The sequence below is a fragment of the Siniperca chuatsi genome, linkage group LG24 (assembly GCF_020085105.1).
Source record: "Siniperca chuatsi isolate FFG_IHB_CAS linkage group LG24, ASM2008510v1, whole genome shotgun sequence".
In the NCBI taxonomy this organism is placed as follows: domain Eukaryota; kingdom Metazoa; phylum Chordata; class Actinopteri; order Centrarchiformes; family Sinipercidae; genus Siniperca; species Siniperca chuatsi.
In genome coordinates this window covers 3,455,875-3,462,631 of record NC_058065.1, presented here as the reverse complement: position 1 = coordinate 3,462,631, position 6,757 = coordinate 3,455,875, and positions in this window count along the sequence as shown.

Below are 6,757 nucleotides of genomic sequence, written 5' to 3'. Positions count from 1 at the left end.
AGGGGGCGGGGCCACACCTTTCAACTACCCGAGTTTATGCAAGTAGCCTGCAGCTGAAATGAGATTAGTCGATTAATTGATTAGTAGATTGACAGCAAACTACTTTGATCTTAATTTTTCACGTAAAAAAGCTTTTTTTCTTGTAATAATTTTAATTTATTGTTAATAATGTTGAGGTTTGGTCTGCTGGTTGGACAACAACAATCGTCCTGAAAGGCGTCACTTTGGGTCACTGTGACGGCGTTTCTGACTATTTTCAGACTTTTTACAAACCAAACAATCGATCGATTGGTGGAGAAAAGCATCATCAGCTGCAGTCCGATACAAACCAGTTCACAACGAGCAATGAGTACTTTTAATACTTTAAGTACATTTTCAATGCAGGACTTTTACTTGTAACAGTATTTTCACAGCGAGGTATTAAAGGTTCTGAATAGTTCCTCCACCACTGCTGAATCACTGTAAATACACACGCAACAATCAAGTAATCTAGTACTCATTACTCTCTTTTATTTTCTGGTTCTGTTTTGTTGTTTTGTTTTGAAGGGATTATATTTCCCCCAGAACAAAGCGGGGGATCCGAACAGAAAACGGATAGACAGATGGACGGGTGTCACCTCATTAGTTCGACAAGCTGTTATGCCGTGATCAGACTACATGATATCAGCCCAGTAATGGCCAGAGCACGAGGAGAGGCACGCTCTTAAATTTACAGATTTGCAGCTACTTTCAAAAACATCACTTTTCCAGACCACAGTTATGGGACAAGAATTGCAACATGTTCAAAAAGTATCTACTTAAATTGAGTACTTGAGCTTCAGCACTAACATTGAGGCAACACCAGTGGTGAAGAGTAACTACATACATACTACATGTTTGGTGGTACTTGTACTTCACTTGTTTCCATTTTATGGTACTTTACACTTCCTTTGTCGCTACATTTCACAGGGAAATATTCACTACATTTGTTTAAGAACTACAGTTGCTTTTCAAATTAAAAGATTTTACACACAAAACATATAATTAGTTTATAAAATATGATCCAATTATACAGATTAAACTACCAAAAGTATATGAAGTAGTTAAAATTAGCTCAACGACAACATTAAAGAACCACTCACAGTAAAAAATAATGATCAAATACTACGGCATATGACACTGACAGTAGCCACTCCGCATTATGAGTACTTTTACTTTTGATACTTTAAGCACATTTTGTTTCTGATACTTCCGTACTTTTACTTTTAAATTTTGAATGCATGACTTCCTGTAACAAGACTAAGAGTCTAGCAGCACTGTGAGGTCATATGCTAATATCAGCATGCTAATATAGCTAGCATGTTTTTACAATTAACACTTGGCAATAGAAAATGACAATGCTAACATGCTGATGTTAAGCAGGTATAATGTTTATATCATGTTTGTACCATGTTTACAATCTTAGTCATTTGTTAATTAGCAATAAACACAAAGTGCAGCTGAGGCTGATGAGAATTTCATTAGTTTTGTAGGTACAAATTTAAATTTTGACCTGATGGTGGCGCTGAAAAGGCGGGGTATCCCCACAGTCATAGGGATTCATTGTCTGGGAACAATGTAATGTTGTGTTGTGTAGGATTTTGTGCCAATACATCAGTAGATGTTGAGATATTATATATATCACAGAATAAGTGAAAACTTTGACCTTATGCTGCTAGCATGGCTCAAAAAAGGCAACAGTAAAATCATTGGTGCACTGCAGCCAGACATTTTTAGGCAACAAATCAAAGCAAAATCCATTTTCAGGACTATCCTATATTTAAGGAATATGTTACCCCACCACATTTCCATTAGAGACACAGAAAATAGAACTAAAAACTTAAATAAAATCAAATTTTACAGCTTTGGTTGCTACTTATGTCTCCAGTATCAATGACGGAAATAAAACTGGGTACCATTTCCACAAATTGAGTATAAAAACAGCAAATAAAGGCAATAAACTGCCTTTGGAGTCGGTAATGATCAACACATTGTGTGGACTGCTCTCTGTAAATCTGTGTTGAACAGGCTCTATAAATAAAGTGGAGTGGAGTTGAGGGCTAAATGGCTCGTGCAGCAGGACGTTCCTCTGCTAATGAGCGCGGTTCATTGAGGTTTTGGTGAATAAATGCTGTCGGCGAGCTTAAATCCCCGACTGCTGTTGCACCATTAATAATATAATAGGAGCTTGTTTGAAAATGAGAACGGTGTTTTGTCTTATGCATGCAAAAAGGATGAGAATTTCACACTAAAATATTCTAAAACGTTCATTTTCCATAAATAATTTTCCTGGTGGCTGTTGAAAATCATGGTTGGAAGAAAAGGCAACCAATCATTGCATAATACATCACAGTTTGACAAAAGAGTATCTGATGGAGATTTTTTTGCTTTAAAAAACACTTAAAAGGGCTGTTTGAGCGTATATATATCTCTAATTGTTGTCTTCCACACTCAGAAAAAGCACCAAAATGGAGAAAAACAGCTTTCATCAGTCTAATAGACCTTCCTCTTTCATCTCATTGACTAAACCCACTCAAACGATTTGTCCTCTCCGCTGTATAAAGCTGCTGTCAGCGCAGAGGGGGAAGTTGTTCTGGAGCTGACAGCGACTCGAAAAGACGACAAGAGGAAGACAAAATGTCTCAAAATAAGCAGAAGTTCATAAATGCAGCCTCTCAGAGACGATTCCCTGCATATGAAAATTTATGGCTGTTGAACTAAAGTACTGCGTTTCATTGAAGCTGGAAACTGTTTTTGATGTTGTTCAGACCTCACACTGTAATTCCTTCCTCGATTTTTTATTTGGTTTATTGATTTTGAAATGACTCATACTTTATATATACATCTTTCCGTTGCCAGTTAGAAGATATTTCATAGTTAATTTGTTGCCTTGTTAAGCTGCAGTGACATTATGGCAAAAAAAAGTCTTAATTTGTAGGATTTTTCTTCACAGATCATCCATTTGACCAATTTGAAAAACATATATGTAGAATTTCATTTGTAACAGTAGTTACCTGAGTAAAATCTTGTGCGAATTGACATCACATATACATTTGCTGTTTATAATAATATTCGTTTTCACCGTCCTGTGTGAGTTTTTTTAATTTTGCAGGTTTTTTGACATGTTGGCTGTTTGAAATCTATTAAAGTCACAATGTACTTAGTGAAACACACAAGCATTACAGAAAAGAAAAGTCTTCATCTCAGGCAGGGTCATTTTCAGGTGTTTGGATTTAGACACCAGTGACAGCAGTAGAAAGGGCCGTGTTAAAGGCCAGCTGTCACCCTGCAAAGTCAAAAGTCCTGACCTCTGTTACTTTCTTTGCCTCATGGGTTTGACGGAGATGGTCAAGTGTTTGACATGTTCACCCAACAAGTTCCACCTATCAGTGGGTAGGGCATCCTATATGTAGCCTGAGAGCCAAAAAACCCCCATAAAGTATTTGCTGTTGCTCCTTAAGCTCATTACTAAGATGGTAACAACTGAAAAAGTGGTGGAGGGGGACAAAAATAGGATTTTGAAAAGTTAAGGCCTCAGTATGCTTCAAATTAATTGGTTCTGATCACGAGTGATGCCATTGTATTCCCAGAGATTTTTGACTTCTAACCTCGACCCACTAAATCCACCATGAAATACAGAATATCAAATCAAACACTTTAAGATGCCTGAATTCAGTGACCTCAAAGACATCAAACACGCAACCAAAGCTGAAATAAAACTTTACTTGATCTGCTCTACCAAGGAAAGTTGTAATATTATACCTCTGAGGCAGCATGTGTTGCCTTTCTGCTCCCCCTCAGTCATGCCTGAGGGAGCTTTTAAAGGCAGCACCCAAAGATTTCCAGCAAATCAGCTACTTAGACCAACAGTTGGAGAAACAGGAGAGAAGTAACTCCTTTTAAAACTGCAATTAAAATGAATCGTCCTACTTAATCACGTAAAAATCAGGTGTCAGTGCAGCCTCTTAGAGAGAAAGTGCCCTTTTTCTGGTTCCTGTTCCACAGCCTGCCCTGCTGAATAGATATATTGACTGAATCATCAGATAGAGAGACTGGTGCTACCGGGCGATGTCCTCTACCCTCCCTACTCTTCTTGTTTACTGCTGCAGTGGCGAGCACTGCGTGGGCACCGAGCCTTTCTATAGTGAAAGAACGCACTCATACACATGCATAGGCACTTGATAGTCAGCGCAAGTCAGTCAGTGTGATGAGTTACTCTAAGGCAGACATCAGGAATGTGGCCAAACAAAGTATAAATGTACTGTTAATTTTCATTTTATATTGATTTTGTTGGATTAAGGAATTGCTTGACACTATTTGGCAAGTAGGGTCTATCTATGCCTGAGCTATCGTTAGCGTCGATACCTTTTGCTAGTGATGTGGGAATCAGTGGAATATGGACGAGTTCTTGAGTCTTCACTTGGACTCGGACAGTTCAATCACATCCCAAAAGCTGTAGGATGTTAGAAAACATCCGGCATCTCTCTACCTTTCTTTTCGTACACAGAGTACATGATAAATGCTACAGCAGCTTCAGATAAGTGAAAGCTCTGTGATTTATCTGACCGCCCTCCACATGCTTTCTGATTCTGCCCTGACAGAGGCCAAGAGGGGATATGATGGATATCTGCAAGACGACTTATGAAGTGACTGGAGATCAGTGAAGGGCTCTGATAGCCATTCAGGAGGACGGAGTCACCTTGGACCTGCACTTTTGGAAAAGGATTTCTCAAATGTTTTCACCATCTCAGGCTCAGAGGACCATCAGCTAAATCAAATAGGCTGAAGTTTTCATTTATTTCACATGACGAAAAGCCTGATTCAATTCAGCAGACTGAAAATGTCCTCCATCTTGAGCATGAAAGTATATTCTTGACCTTAGAAACAGTTGAACCGAACAATCTCCATCTCATACTCCATCCATTCATGAAGACCACAAGATGTGGCTGAAAACTTTGGAAAGTTTGTCAAACCTCCTCTAGCAGTCTTTACAGCAGTTCAGGGGGGCATAATCATTTACTTTTCTTTCCCTGGAAGGCTTTTTTTGTGGCCGTAGTGCAACAGTAACAATTAGTTGAGTAAACGATTAGTTGATTGATTAAATGTCAAAGTCATTCATCAAAGGAAAATGTCTGATGTCTTAAATGTGAAGAATTTCTTGCTTTTCTCTGATTATGTTTTCTTACTTCTGCAACAGAACCGGGCAGTTTCCAGCTCCCTATATCTGATCACCCTCACCCTGGCCCTAAACCCAGTTTGGTAGCTTGTATCCATGATCTTGTTGTTTTGGTTATTACCCAAAGTTTCCTACCATAGCTGGGGGTTAGAGCATAGATCAGAACTGGTAAATCTGTCTGGTACAACCAACCCTGTCTCCTAATAAGACTAGGAGGCTACAGTCATGCTAGCAGCTCTGTTAGACTGTTCTATATGAACTATGTTTGAGCTAAATGCTAATGTCAGCATGCTAACATGCTCAGAATGACAATGCTATCATTCTGATGTTTTGCAGGTATAATGTTTACCATGTTCACCAGCGTGTTAGCATGCTAACATTTGGTAATTAGTACTAAGCACAAAGTACAGCTGAGGCTGATGGGAATGTCATTAGATTCTTTGTCATTATTTTGTCATAAACCAAAGTATTGGACAAATTATAATTTTGAACTGATGATGGCGCTAGACAATAAGAGCATTGCCAAAGTGAGAGCAATTCATCCTGAGGGGGACATGACTGTGTGTACCAAATCTTATGGCAACCCAACCAGTAGTTGTTGAGATATTTTACTAAAAAACACAAATTTCAACGTCATGGTGGTGCCACAGGAAAAGTCAGGGGATCACTAAAGTTGGTAGGATTCATCCTCTGAGGACCATGAATATTTGCACCAAATTTCATGGCAATCCATCCAATAGTTGCTGAGATAAGGGATAAAATGTAGATCGACTGGTAAATCGAGAGCTTCGTCTTCACCTCGACAGTCCAGTACAACACAACCTTAAACTTAAACTCCTTCACTTGGTGCAGAAACTCACCCTCAACTCAAATGGAGCAGTCCCCTAAAAATATGAGTCTTCCTAGAAATCGGTCAGTATCTTGACAAAACCCTGCATTTATATAGATGTATTGTTAAAAAATGTGCTTGTATATGATCGTGAAATGAAGCAAAAAATATCCTATAATTCTGGAAACAAGTCGGAAATACTGTAACTAATTTTGTAAGACTTTTGAAAAGACTTTTTTAAGACTCGTGACTTGTTTTAATGGATTTTTTTTTGCAACAGAGAGTTTGAGTTGAATGTTTGGATGAACCTCCGTTTGGTGGCGTTCGCCCCTCAGAGGTGGTCGAGGCCAACTCGTCGGAGCGCTGTGCTCTATATTTAATACCCTTTACTGGTGGCGTGTGAAGGAAAAAACCATCCCGACTGTGTCAAACTCAGCTGCAAACTGCCCCAGCGACTGATGGAGGTCACAGCCTGATGAAGCCAACAGAACTACATCATCAGCAAAAAGAAGAGTTGTGATCTTGCGGTATGTAGATGGTTATTTTTTAATCATATCACCACAGAAGAAGATATGTTTTCATAATAAACCTACCAGTGGATGATCTGGTTTAATAGATACTGTTTAATGGAATTCCACAAGACCAGTTTGTGTTTTAATATTTGTATATTAAGCAGATTTCAAGAATATTAACCATCTAAGACAAAGAATAAACTCTAATTAAATATTTCACAG